The sequence below is a fragment of the Odocoileus virginianus genome, chromosome 21 (assembly GCF_023699985.2).
Source record: "Odocoileus virginianus isolate 20LAN1187 ecotype Illinois chromosome 21, Ovbor_1.2, whole genome shotgun sequence".
Classification (NCBI taxonomy): Eukaryota; Metazoa; Chordata; class Mammalia; order Artiodactyla; family Cervidae; genus Odocoileus; species Odocoileus virginianus.
Window position 1 is genome coordinate 47,181,587 of NC_069694.1, and position 14,729 is coordinate 47,196,315.

A 14,729-nucleotide genomic window follows, 5' to 3' on the forward strand; every position below is an offset into this window, starting at 1 on the left:
AGACTCTTGAGAGTCCCTTGGACTGCAAGGAGATCCAATCAGCCTATGCTAAAGGAAATCAGTCCTGAATATTCATCGGAAGGACTGATGCTGAAGCTCCAATACTTTGGCCACCTGATGCAAAGAACTGACTCATTGGAAAAGATCCTGATGCTAGATGTAAGGCAGGAGGAGAAGGGGGTGACAGAGAACAAGATGGTTGGATGGCATCACCACCTCAATGGACTTGAGTTTGAGCAAGCTCCCGGAGTTGGTGATGGACAGGGAGGCCTGGTGTGCTGCAGTCCACGGGGTCGCAAAGAGTCAGACACAGCTGAGCAACTGAACTGAACTGAAGGAAGTTAAGACAGCATATGTGACCCACCCTTTGAAGTCAGTTAACTAAGAACAGGGTAGAGATGGAAGGAAGATAGCCAGGAGGTAGGAGATGTTGGAGTGGGCTTACTTGCTGATGGGAAAGATCTGATTGGGAAAATATTCAGAAAAGTGAGGTCTCTGTTATAGCAGGAAGGGATGGGATCCTGGGCTCAGGGGAAATGTGTTAGCCTTAGTGGGAACAGAAAAGGACTTCATCTCTGTGACAGTAAGAAAGTGGGGAAGGATGGCTGGATTAGTACAGAAGTTTGAAAGAGTCTGGTCACTCAGCACATAGCAGATGCTCAGTAAATATTTGTTGACTTTTGTTGAGTGGAAGACTTCGTATTTTCAGGCATAAATGCTGCAGTTGCATTTGTCAGTTCCCCACACACCCAGATCTCCGGCGACAGAGATATGCCTCTTAGTTTCTGTCACTCAGCGGAGCAGTCACTCCCACATTCCCACAGCAGAGTGGGTCAGAGCTTGGAACTCTGCTTGCTAAAGAAATCCAGATGTCTCCTTTATACAGCGCCCATGTGTTTCCCGTTACGGAACTGCCTGCTTTGTCATGCAATGATCTTCAAGTACTTCTCCAATATGTAAAGTTGTGACTAGAAACATATGCGCTGATTTAAATAAATACATATGTACATATTCATTCTAATATGTATAGATATTATGTGTATTCATATATAAATATACATGTTGCTGCTACTGCTAAGTTGCTTCAGTCGTGTCCGACTCTCTGCGACCCCATAGACAGCAGCCCACCAGGCTCCTCTGTCCCTGGGATTCTTCAGGCAAGAACACTGGAGTGAGTTGACATTTCCTTCTCCAATGCATGCATGCATGCTAAATCGCTTCAGTCGTGTCCAACTCTGTGTGACCCCATGGACAGCAGCCCACCAGGCTCCTCTATCCCTGGGATTCTCCAGGCAAGAGTACTGGAGTGGGTTGCTATTTCCTTCTCCAATAAATACACATAAATGTACATAAATATACATATATGTATAACACATACTAGACCAGACCAAACACTATCTAAAGAAATATCTTTAGTTTGGGAAAATACACAATAATTACATTGACTTGGTAAAATATTATGACTGCATTTTTGGAGCTGTTTTTTGACCCTGAGCCATGTTATTTTGAATGTCTTTTAAAGGTGGTAAGAACTCACCATTTGATAGTTTTGAACAGCCAAATGTTAGGAACCAAGTCTGTTGCTTTTTCTTATCCAGCTTCTGTCTTAAATCTTTTTAAAGTAAATCACACGATCTAATGATATCTGTGGGATACAATCAAGCAGTCCCTGAAAGAAGCAGTAATAATGGAGTTTACACTTGTGGATGTGGGAAGGGCAAAGGTAAAGAGCACATTGTTGTTGAAAGCCTGCTACTGAGACTAGTGTCACAGGGAGTGCTTTTGTAGCGAAGTAATTAAGGTCCTCCTAGAAAGGCTTCTATTTGGAAGTACTCTGATTTTATTTGCTTTTCTCTATCAATGTATCACTGTTGCCTTTCAACTAAGAAATTTAAATAAACTGCTGCTCTCCGATTTATATTCGTTATACAAATCAGGCTAGTTCCTGCTACTGACTATTATACATCAATATCTCTTCTTCACTTCACATGGAAAAGTTGTTTCCTTTTCAAATGAGGTTGACTTCTTTTTAGGCCATATTTTCTACTTCTTGATACTTGTCATTTTCTTAATATATTTAGAATATAAGGTTGGAGCACAAAAAGCTGCTATTGCTACTTTAAAGGGATGAAAACTGAATTTTTTTTAAACTTAAGTTTTTTTCCTTCAGTTGCACTCCCTGACTTATTTTTAGTGAAATGGCGTGTAGCGGAGTTATGGTGATATACTCTCTACTAGACTTTAACACTGAAAATACTTGGCCACTGTTAACATCCAAGAGAAGCAATCGTATTCAAATTTGACTGTGTAGGTCAGTTTATTTTATGAATAGCTGATGCTGTCCTGGAAACGTGAGGCCCTGACTGGGTTAGTAACTGACAGACTCCTCAAGGTGGGTCATAGATGGGATGTAAATTGAAAGAAGCAGCTGATTTTGTGTGACTCAATTTTCAAATAATTAAACTCTGCGTGTGTGGTGGGCTTGTGTAAGATTTTCAGAATGATCTTAAATAATATCCTGCTAAGAAATGGTTGCTGTAGGATAGGTATGATAGTTTCTCTTTTAAGCTTTATTGACATATGTCAGAAGAATAACGATAGAGTTCCTAAGTAAGAACTTGTAAAGGGAACATGAGTTTTTGTGCTTTTTAAAAAAAATTTTGTGATTAAAAACTTTTTAATTCCTTAAGTAACCATAGCTTCCCAGTGGTGTGCAAAAAAGATTTTTTTAATGTTTGACTTCTTGTTAATAGGTCACTTCTCTACATAAATGGCAATATTGGTGTTTGACTAAGCCTATTACTTTTAGCATTGTTTTACTTTGAAACAATCACCAACTGTAGAAAAGTTATACAGACACTTTGGATCTGAACTAATTTGAGAATAAGTTGTTGACATAATGCCGTTCTCTCTCGAATGCAAGAACATTCTCCAACTTAACGAAGAATGACCATCAAAATCAGAAAACTAACCTTCAGTTCAGTCGCTCAGTCGTGTCCAACTCTTGGCGACCCCATGAATCACAGCACGCCAGGCCTCCCTGTCCATCACCAACTCCCGGAGTTTACTCAAACCCATGTCCATCGAGTTGGTGATGCCATCCAGCCATCTCATCCTCTGTCGTCCCCTTCTCCTCCTGCCTCCAGTCCCTCCCAGCGTCAGGGTCTTTTCCAGTGAGTCAGCTCTTCGGATCAGGTGGCCAAAGTACTGGAGTTTCAGCTTCAGTATCAGTCCTTCCAATGAACACCCAGGACCGATCTCCTTTAGAATGGACTGGTTGGACCTCCTTGCAGACCAAAGGACTCTCAAGAGTCTTCTCCAACACCACAGTTCAAAAGCATCAATTCTTCTGCGCTCAGCTTTCTTCACAGTCCAACTCTCACATCCATATATGACCACTGGAAAACTAACCTTACCACTATCTAATTCTTAGACCCCATGCAAATTTTGCCAGTTTTTCCAGTAATTGGGAACTTTTCTGTTGTGAAAAGTTCAGAATCACAGTTGAGTTTAGTTATTTCCAGTCTGAAATAGTATCACATTTTTTCCCTCGAGTTGTGATGGTTTTGACTCTTTTGGAGATTACAGTTATTCTGTAGGCTGTCTCTGTTTGGGTTTGTCTGTTGCTTCCTTCCAGTTTGACTCAGATTATACATCTTCGTCAGGAATATCACAGAAATATTACATGTGTTCTGTCTCACAGCATGACATCAGTTTGCCCCGTGACTGATAATGTGCATCTTGGTCGCTTAATTGAGGTCAGACTTCTCTTTTTTGCAGTTACTATTTTTCCTTTGGTATTAAGGCGTTTGTTTGGAGGCATATTAAAACTATGTAAGTATCTTGTTCTTTATCATTTGTTTACTTCATTATATCAGAGTGGGCTCATAGTTTCCTTTTCAGTGGATTGTAATCTGTTACTATCATTTAATGCCTAGATCATTCCAGATTTGATCATTGAGACTCCTTTCAAGCTGACTGATGCATCCTTTTAATATGTCTCCCATCATTCATTGAGCACTTCCTTGCTTTCCAAGCTCATCTTGTCCTTTTCATGCCCAGCCCTGGAATTAGCCATTTCTCCAAGGAGCTCTGATTCCTTTTGGATAAGAATGGTACTTAGAAGCCAAGATCTTGATGCTATATGTTTTCATTATTGAGAGTGGTACTGTCCCTTTCAAAAAAATATTGTATATATTTTTATTTATAGAAAATATATAAAACTTAAATCTTTTACATTTATATATACATACACATTCAATCTTTTTTGAAGTTCTATATGTATTTTTTTGGTTTTATTTATATTTTTAGATGTTAAAAACCATGAATTCACACCAATACTTCCAAATTCATTCCAGTACTATGGGGTTTATTCCAGTTTTTCCCTTTCCGTGGCGTAGCTCCCTTCTTTGACAGAGTACATCTGACTTCCGTTATTCTTGATAGTAATATATTTCCTCACTTGGTCAGTTTTCTGGTATGTGACAGCCTTTCCCTGCCTGCATGCCTTCCTCACTGGATTTGGGCTCCAGCGTCTTGTTCTGAGCCTGCTTCCCATGCAGATGCCCTCTTGGCCCATTCAGGCTCTGCTGCCCCACACCAAGCCCCCTCACTGTGTGGACACCCTCGTCGGCATGCTCGGGCTCCAGCACCCCCATGCCAGCTGCCCCTCTGGGTGGGTGCCCTCCAGCCACACTTGGATTCAGACTCCCAGCCTCGGGCCCCTCCTCTCCCCATGAGAACCCTTCTCAGAAGGAATCTTTAAATGAGTCCCAAGCATAAAACTGAAATTAGACCTCTGTCTGACATACTTTGGGGAAACTGTGGAATCCCAGAAGCAGAAAGATGAAAGAAAATCTTTCAGAAAATCTTAAATTTATAGAAGATGTGTTTATAGAGGTCAGAAGGCAAAGGAATATCTTCAAAGTTCTGAGAGGAAGTAACCATCTGGAATTTCATATCTAGTAAACTATCCTTTTCAACAGCATTAAGTTTGAGAGATTAAAAGATTCTTATTGAAAGTTCTCAGGAAGCATGAAATTGAACACAGAAGTGAACAGCATGTAAGAAGAAATGGAGAGCAAAATAGTTGGAAACTTACAGGTGAATCCAGGAAACAACCACTGTAGAAAACAACACAAGATGCCATTTTAGTCAGTGAAAGTCGCTCAGTCGTGTCCGACTCTTTGTGACCCCATGGACTATACAGTCCATGGAATTCTCTAGGCCAGAATGCTGGAGTGGGTAGCCTTTCCCTTCTCCAGGGGATCTTCCCAACCCAGGGATTGAACCCAGGTCTATTTGGGGGGGGTCTAAAAAATAAGGTCAAAATAATTTGTTTTTATTTGTGATTGGTACTAAGATCCTGTTGTTCAGCCATAGGAGAGAGAAATTTACATTCTAAGGCAAGTAAGAATGTCAGAATGAAAAGGACAAACACTAAAAGGACATAGAGGAAAAAAAACCCAGATACTTCCAAACTAACAGAGAATGATAACAGGGTCTAAAGGAACAGTTAGATTATTAGAAGATAAGAAAAAAGAAGGACGCAAAAGACAATCACTATAAGCAGAAAGCACAAAATAATATGACAGATATCCAAATTTATCTGATATAGCAACAAATATAAACAGATTAAATTCAACAGGAAAATGACAGAAATTAAATTTATAACATAGACGAAGGGTTTACTACTCAACGTGGGCTCTCAGTGAAAGCACTGATCAAAGCTCTAGTGAGCAAAATTTAACATGAAAGGAATAAGGATGCAGAAGAAATGTTGAACAAGGAAATGAGTAAAAGACCAACATAGAAAAGAATGGAACTCAATAATTTTAAACCGTACTTTATGTACCACCTACGGTGCAGTTTTGTGGAATGTGTGAAGCAAGCAGATGAACTCCTTGGTTATATAACTGTTTTGCTTTGAAGCTCATCCTTGGGTTCATTAGTTTTCTACCTGTGGTGCATCATGATTTTCTGAAGAACCTCACACTGAGTTTCAGGCTTTCATGATTTCTTTTTTGCTTCCCTGGATAAAAGCAAAAATCAAACTGCTATATAGCAACTCTCTTTTGAGGAACTCTTCTAACTTGTCTCTAGATTTATATTTTAAATCTGGCCAACAAAAATTGCATTTTGTAGCACACACTAGGCATTTATCTTAATTAATGTCCCAGTCTCTTTCACATGCTACATGAATAATCACTGTTAAATAAATTTTTCTTTTTGATCTGGGCAGACTAAGAAGAGTAGTTAATACATAGCGAGATTGAAACAGAAAAGATACAGGAGTAATGCATACAGTACTTGGTTCATAACCAATAATATTTTCACCTATTGACTGTAGAGTCTCAGCCAGGCCCCATTTATATCCCTGTAAACACTTGGCATTTAACCAGTCATCCTTTGTTTCCTGGACTGACCTTAGCAGGACCCCTGAAATTATATTCTTGTGTATGTCTTTACGTGTATTTCTTCCTTTCTCTCTGCTTCCCTTCTTCTCCTTTCCTTCCTCTCCTTCTTTCCTTCCTTTCTCCTTCTTTCCTTCTTTCTTCCTTTAACAAGGAAATGGCTTTTGAGAGCAAAATTCTAAACAAGGATTACAACCCAGAGAGAACATACTAAACAAGGATTACAACCCAGAGAGAACATACTAGACTAATTTGCTTGTCCCACTCTAGTCTGTTGCAAAACATATCAAAACATTAGAATATATTGGCGGAGAAATAAATTACAATTAATAAATTGGTTTCAACATTATTGTGTGAATGCAATTAAGGTTTGTTTGTAATAGAAGTAGCAAATGTTTTATTCTCTGGTTCAGTTCACTTACACCTGGGAGCCTTCTGTACATGAGTTTCAATAGTGTGGAGCTGGTATTAACAGTTGTTTCTGTCTTCCCAGGACCCCTTCTTTACTCTTCATCTGCAAGCAGAACCCACTGCTCCGCACAGATGTGGGCACAGCAGGTGCTAACCTGAGCCAGGATCCCTTTTCCCACAGGATGAGAGTGCAGTGAAGCAGTTTAAAAGGGCGGAGGGGTTCCTAACAGCTTGACGGGGCTCACTCATTAGCTGTGTGACTTTAGACAGATTACTTAATCTCCGCATGTTCCAATACTCTGATAATTAAAATCTGAGAAATAACTTGCACGTGGATGTTTTTAGCAGCTTTATTCATAATTGCCAAAACTTGAAGCATTCAATTAAGTTAATCAGTAGATAAATTGTGATACATCCAGACAAAAGGATATTAAAGCATTAAAAAGAAATGAGTAATATAGACAATAATATTGTGTTAGCAAGTTCAATGATTATAGGAAACTAGATCTTAATTAGTCCTACCACAAGAAAGAAATAGTTATGAGATATGATAGAGCTGCTAACTCTCGCTACAGTGGCAGTTATATTGCAATATATAAATGCACCAAATCAACATCTGAACACCTTAAATTTACAGAATGTTATATGTGAAACATATTTCAATAAAAAATTGAAAAGAACAGAGAAATGAGTTATCAAGCTATGAAAGGACATTGAACCATCTTAAATGTGTATTACTAAGTGAAAGAAGCCAATCTGAAAAGGGCTACATACCATATAATTCCAACTATATGACATTCTGAAAAAGGCAAAACTCTGGAGACAGTAAAAGGATCTTTGGTGGCCAGGGGTTAGAGAGGAGTGAGTGTGAGAGGCAGTGATTGAGGGGGAGTTTAAAAAAAGCTTTGCCATGTGTAAGGTGGAGAATGTCTGAGGAGGGGCTGGCCTTTGTAAGGGATGATCACTGGACTGCAGCAGGAGGGAGGATGCAATGGTGGACTCAGATGAAGTTCTGTGGGCTTTACAGAGGGAACATGAGCGTGTTCAGGGTAAGAGTTGACATGCAGGGTGGGTACACCAGGCAGGGCTTCCTAGGCAGGATGGAATAAGTGTGAAGACAAGGAAGCTTGAACAGTGTTCCTTCCTTGAGAAATACCCTCGGCATATCTGAAATAGAGGGTTGGGAGGTGGGTGGTGCTGGTATTGGTAAGGGGAGGTGGGAGAAGCTGATGAGAATCAGCTCGTGGAAAGTATACTTTGGAATGATTTCCCTTTGCAACAGAGAACAAATAGAGGTTTTTAAATCTTGAGTTAGTTTGACTTTATGTAATTTTAAAATTAGAGATCTTAACCTGGAATGGATTGGTGGAAGAGACTGGTTCGAAAGTCATAACAGTGATCTATGGGAGATGGTGAGGATCTGAACTAGGGCAGTGGAAGTGGAAATGGAGAGGGGAGGATGGATCTGGGGGTGCTATGAAGAAGTAGAACCAGTACGCCTTAGTGACCATTCAGTTGTAACTACTGGTCTACCAAGTGACTTTATGGACTATTAACTCTTTGAAGTAACGCTCAGGCCTCTAGTTCTGATGACTGGTAATTAGTGGTGTGAGTCCATCAAGGAGAAGATCAGGTCCATGGAGGAAGAAGAAAGAGCTCAGTTGAGGATACTGAGCTTGTGGTACCTGTGGGCTGTCTTGGTGAATATGTCTGGTGAGCCTGTCTGGGGATGAGCCTCCAGAGGGAAACTTCTCATTCCAGGGATGCCCAACTGGGTCTGTCATTATTTGATTCTTAACTTCATGCAGGTTTGCTTGTTTGGATTCAGATTAATAATTTCATGGTTATAGTGAGTAAAACAACATGAAAAAAATAAAATATTACTCCCAAAGTTTGATAATATATCAGGATCCTAAAACTATTACTACTTTATGATTCAGTCATTCTACAGCCTACCCTAAAGGAAAATATCCTAACATAGATTTACCTGCAAAGATGTTTTGAATCAGTTTAGTTGTAATGGTGAAAACAAAATACAATATATATAGAAAATAAACTAGAAAGTCTGTGTGTGTGTGCTAAGTTGCTTCAGTATTGTCTGACACTTTGTGACCCTGTGGACTGTAGCTCACTAGGCTCCTCTGTCCATGGGATTTTCCATGCAAGAATACTGGAGTGGGTTGCCATGTCTTCCTCCAGGGGGTCTTCCTGACCCAGGAATCAAACCTATGTCTCTTATGTCTCCTGCATTGGTAGGTAGGTTCTTTATGACTAGCGCCATCTGAGAAGTGAGACTCTAGATAATGACCTTATTGGTGACTTTTTTCCCTTCTTTTTGAGAGTCTGTGATTTATAGATTTTCTAAAATGAGCATGCATTAAACTCTCTGACATGGAAAAAAGTTTGTAGAATGTATAAAATGTCCAACAATAGGTAAATAGTAAATTCTGTTATACCTGTTATATATGTGGTTATGGAGCTATTTATTTTGTTTATGAAAAATTTTTAATGAATAAAATGCTTATAAAACACTAATGATTAGCACTATGATTATATAAAGATCTATACCCCTGGAAAGGCTGGCATAAGCTAGGGGTGGTGGGATTGTGGATGTTCATTTTCTCTGTTTGCAAGTTTCCATGATGATTTTTATTGTATTTCATCTTTTTTTTTTTTTTTAATTTTCTGATTTCTGTAGGCTTTTTGCTTCTTTCTTCTACTTTTCTTGAAAAAGTTTGTTCGTTTTTCCTTTTCTACCACTGCAGAAACTACAGATTGTGTATGAATGGTTTCCTTTAAGTGTTTAACATACTCAGTTATAACTTCCCTAACACAGTCGTGGTTTCTCACTATTTTTGCCCTTCTTCTGATGTGATGAGGATCTTCACATGTTCTAAGAATCCACCAAAGATAGCATGCCAAATCTTGTTTAGCTTTCCACTCATTTTAACACACACACACAAAAATGGTTTAAAATTTCTTACAGTAAGTAGTTTATTTATTAACATATTTTATAGCTTTGGTTCTGTATTAGTTTCTTGGGGATTCCATAATAGAGTTCCTCAGATTTTAAACAACAGATTCATTTTCTCACAATTCTGAAAACCAGAATTCCAAGGTAGGGTTGGTTTCTTCGGAGGCTTTTCTCCTTGGCCTGCAAACAGCCACCTTCTCTGTGTCCCCACAGGTCTTCCTCCACGTGTGCATGTCTGTGTCCAAATCTCTTCTTATAAGGACACCAGTGATGCTGGATCAGGGTCCACACTCATGACCTCATTTTAACTTAATGACCTCTTTAAGATACAGTCATATTCTGAGGTCCTGGGGGGTTAAGACTTCAACATATGTGTCTGGTGGGGAAGGGAGGACACATTTCAGTCCATAACCATATTCTCCTGCCTGGGTTTAGTTCTCTTCTCTCTAGGAAGTTCTTTAGTAAAGATATGTGGGAAAGAAACTATGTACATCTCCGTACATCTGAAAATCCCTTCACTTCCTTCAACCTTAAGTCATGTTCCTAAATATAATGTTTTAGGTTGATAGTTATTTTCCCTTAGCACCGTGAGAATCCTTATACATCCATTTATTGAGTATTTATTGAGTCCCTATACTGAGTCAGGCACACTACTATTCCTGGTGCTGGGAATACACTAGTGAACAGGGAGTATTCAACTCTAGAGGGAGGAAGAAGCGTTTGTGCAGTTGTGTGAACATAAGTTTTCATTTCTCTTGGGTATACTGCTAGGACTGGGAATGCCTGGGTCACATGAAAGTGCGTGTTCAATCTTATAAGAAACTGCTGAAAGTTTTCCAGAATGGTTGTACCAAAGCGGACGACAGAGGATGAGATGGTTGGATGGCATCACCGACTCAATGGACATGAGTTTGAGTCAACTCCGGGAGTTGGTGATGGACAGGGAGGCCTGGCATGCTGTAGTCCATGGAGTTGCAAAGAGTCGGACATGACTGAGCAACTGAACTGAACTGAACTGTACCATTTTACGTTCAGTGTATGAGACTGGTTGCTTTTTAAAATTTCTATTTCATTCTGTTTTGTACCTGGGTGAAGTATTGTCTAATTCACTAATTCTCTTTTCTGTTGACTTTTATCTAGTCTAGAATTTATCTAGTTCATTAAACTGTGTTTTTTACATGTATATAGATTTTTTTTCCATTTCTAGAAATCTTAGTTGATCCAACTTACTAATTTTTGTTTTAGTTCTACAAGTTTAATATCATAATTTCTTATTGGTTTTCTGGAAGCTAATTCTCCTGTTTATCTCTTTGAAGACTCTATAATTTGTGTTAAAGTCAGTTTTGGATGACTCTCTTTACTTTCCCTAAATGGAATTAATCTTCTTAATATATTTGGTTCCTTCTTAGCATTTAATTTCTCATATAGTAAAATTCTGGGTTACAGACTCTTAAGTAGAAGTTTATTGTTCATTCTGTTCTCACTCCTTTCTGACTAGTGATTTTATATTGCCTCCAACTAGGCTTTTGTAGCCAGAGCTCAGAAATGGTTCTTAAATTGCCACTTTAAGGTCCCTGACCAGGTTGCAGTGATACTGGATGTATCACAGATTAGGTCATCAGATCACTGGGAATCTTGACTCAATCTTATCATGGGGCTACTTTAGTCTTTCCTACCCCCAAAGAGTCAAACTCTCAGTTACTTCTGTTCTGGACTATTAAAAGATAATTTTGGGGAAAAGATAAAAATAGGACTCTCATACAGTTATAAGAATGAATATGCATTAAAAAATTTACTCTTATGATATGAAGGAACCAGGCACATGTTTTATCCACTTAATAGGAAAAGTCAAAACATCACAGATTTATATGGAGGAAAGAATGTTAAGATGAACTGCAGGTAGAGATAAAACTGGTGTTTGGGATGGGGTGGGGAACTCAATTAGATTACTACCAGATTGAACAAAATTTGTATACCTACCAATTACCTACAGTTTACAGATAGTTCTAAGATGGCTTCCAACCAGCAAACAGGGTTGGAATGTAATATCTTGAAAAAGTGGGCTGTACACTCTCCACAGTAGCCAAGGCATGGAAACAACATAAATGTCCATTTACAGACAAGTGGATAAAGATGTGGTACATGTATGCAATGGAATGCTACTCAGACATTTCTCCAAAGACATACAGATGGCCACGAGGCGTATGAAAAGGTGCTCAACATTGCTAATTATTAGAGAAATGCAAATCAAAACTACAATGAGATATCCCCTATTACCAGTCAGAATGGCCATCATCAAAAAAGCTGCAAACAGTAAATGCTGGAGAGGGTGTGCAGAAAAGTCCCTCCTACAGTGTTGGTGGGAATGTAAGTTGGTGCATCCACTATGGAGAACAGTATGGAGGTTACTCAGAAGACTAAAAATAGAATTACCATATGATCCAGCAATCCCACTTCTGGGAATATATCCAGACAAAACTATAATTCAAAAAGATACATGCCCTGTGTTCACAGCAGCAGTATTCACAATAGCCAAGACATAGAAACAACCTAAATGTCCATTAATGGATGAATGGATAAAGAAGACATGTTATAACTATATAATGGAAAATTCTCAGCCACAAAAAGAACGAAATAATGCCATTTGCAGCAACATGGGTGCACCTAGAGATTACCATACTAAGCAAGCCAGAAGGAGAAAGACAAATACCATGTGATATCATATGTAGAATCTAAAATATGACACAAATGAACCCATCTACAAAACAAAGTTCCCAGGTCGCGCTAGTGGTAAAGAAGCCGCCTGCTAATTGCAGGAGATATAAGAGACGTGGGTTCAGTCCCTGGGTCAGGAAGACCCCCTGGAGGAGGAAATGGCAACCCATTCCAGTGTTCTTGCCTGGGAAATTGTAGGGGCAGAGGAGTCTGGCAGACTATAGCCCGCAGGGTCCCAAAGAGTCATACACGACTGAAGCAACTTAGCACATGAGACAGGCTCACAGACACAGAGGACAGACTGGTGGTTGGTTGCCAGTCGGGGGAGGGGGGTGGGGGGGAATGGAGTGGGAGGCTGGGGTTAGCAGATGTAAGCTTCTATGTACAGAACAGATAGACAACAAGGTCCTACTGTATAGCATGGAGAATAGTATTCAATATCCTGTGTCAAACTACCATGAAAAAGCGTATGAAAAAGAATATATAATGTATATCCTATGTACATGTGTTATATATATAACTGATCACTTTGCTGCACAGCAGAAATTATCACATTGTAAATCAGCTGTACTTCAATAAAAATATATTGATTGAAAAAAGAGATAAAATCATTAATACTCCCTCCCCAAGGAAAGTGTGGTATAAACAGTGCATCATTTTCCATTGAAACCCTTTTCCTGCAGAATAGAGAACCTTAGTGGACTCCCTACTTGCTTTTCTTGCTTATCACATTGTTTTGCTCTTGGTGTTGCTACAAGGGGAAACGTGGATTCTTTTTTAACATGGAGCAGAGCTGTTGCTTAAGTATTAATTTATACTGTCTTGAGTGGGAATTACATCTTGTTTTACTTAATAATAAAGATTAAAGATACATAATCTAAAATATGTTAAAGCTCTCAAAGCAATCTGATCTTGTTAATTGGCCCAACATATGATCATTATACATTTCCTTCCCACTAACACCTGCCTACCTTTACTTTGAAGCTCAAAAAGAGCTTTCTCATGTTAGTGCAGTTTTCCTTTTCTAACTAAAGCCCTGGCTCTTTCTCTTTTCTTTTTTTCTACTAGCAAACTTGCCCTTCTCTTTGTCTTACAACCCATTTCTTCCTGAAACTTCCTCTGCCTGTCAGAGATCATGGCAGTTAGTGTATCTTGAAGCTGGGATTCCAGCCATCACACTCAACCATCATGACCCTGCAGAAGGACGTAGAGCTGGGCATGGAGGGAATGACAGGGTCTGCTAGGCAGAAGTGGATAAAGAAGGCGTTTCAGTACGTCAGTGGCACACAGCTCATCCGGCTGGGGCCCAGGTTCCTGCTGGAAGAGAATAAGTGATGGAGCTGTGGGGTGGGGGTGGGGGGGGGGCACGGGGCCTGCACTGCCCAGGGGAGGCTCACAGACTCCACCTGACCCTTGCTCGATACTTTGTGTTGTTTAACCCTTATATTGACGCCACAAGACCCACAAGATACCACAAGACCCACAAGATACGGGTATCCACCTAAGGTTTCAGAGAACAGCAGCACAGTCCTATGACTTACCTGTGATCTCCTGCCAGCAAGTGGCTAAACTGAGTTTAGAATACCAGTCTTTTCAACTATGGGGTCACTGTGCTTTCTATCAGTACTTTATATAAGCTGTTGAAGTCTGTGGGGTTTTAAGTAAAGTGATTAGAATTGTATTTAGGAAAAAGATGCGATGAAAGAGAAGCCTGAGTCTTCTTTTGACCCGATACTGAATATCATTTGAAGGCAGTAGCCCTTGTCCAGCACTAAAATTCGGATTTCAAAATGATTCTGTGCTGACATTTGGAAGTAGTGACCCGAGAGCCACAGAGGGTCTGTTAGAACCCAGCCACTCTGAAGTATGGTCTTCACACCTATAACTTGAGTATAACCCTGGGGCTTATTAAAAATGCAAATTCTCATACCCCTGCCTCAGACTTACTAGATCAAAAATCTCTGGGAGTGGAGTCCAGGAAGCTGTGCTTTTAACAAGCCCTGTTTATTTAGCAAAGGACAATATTATGGTGTCCAGCTGATTATCAGGTATACAGAAGCTTGAGAAAGCTTTGATCGTTTTCCCTGGGCACTTTACCTGCTTTCAGCAATTCCTGGTTGTCTAATGACTGCCTCTAAAATGATTTCTTCAATAGTAGTACAGAAACTTCATTAACACATTAAACAGTAGGTACTTTATGAGCAATGTATCGTCAT

The 14,729-nt window shown here is 39.5% G+C and overlaps 1 protein-coding gene across 2 annotated transcripts in view; it reads left to right on the forward strand.

Moving 5' to 3' along the window:
* The window catches only part of MCUB (mitochondrial calcium uniporter dominant negative subunit beta), a 104,647-nt gene that overhangs the window by 68,235 nt on the left and 21,683 nt on the right, over positions 1–14,729 (forward strand). The window lies entirely within an intron of this gene.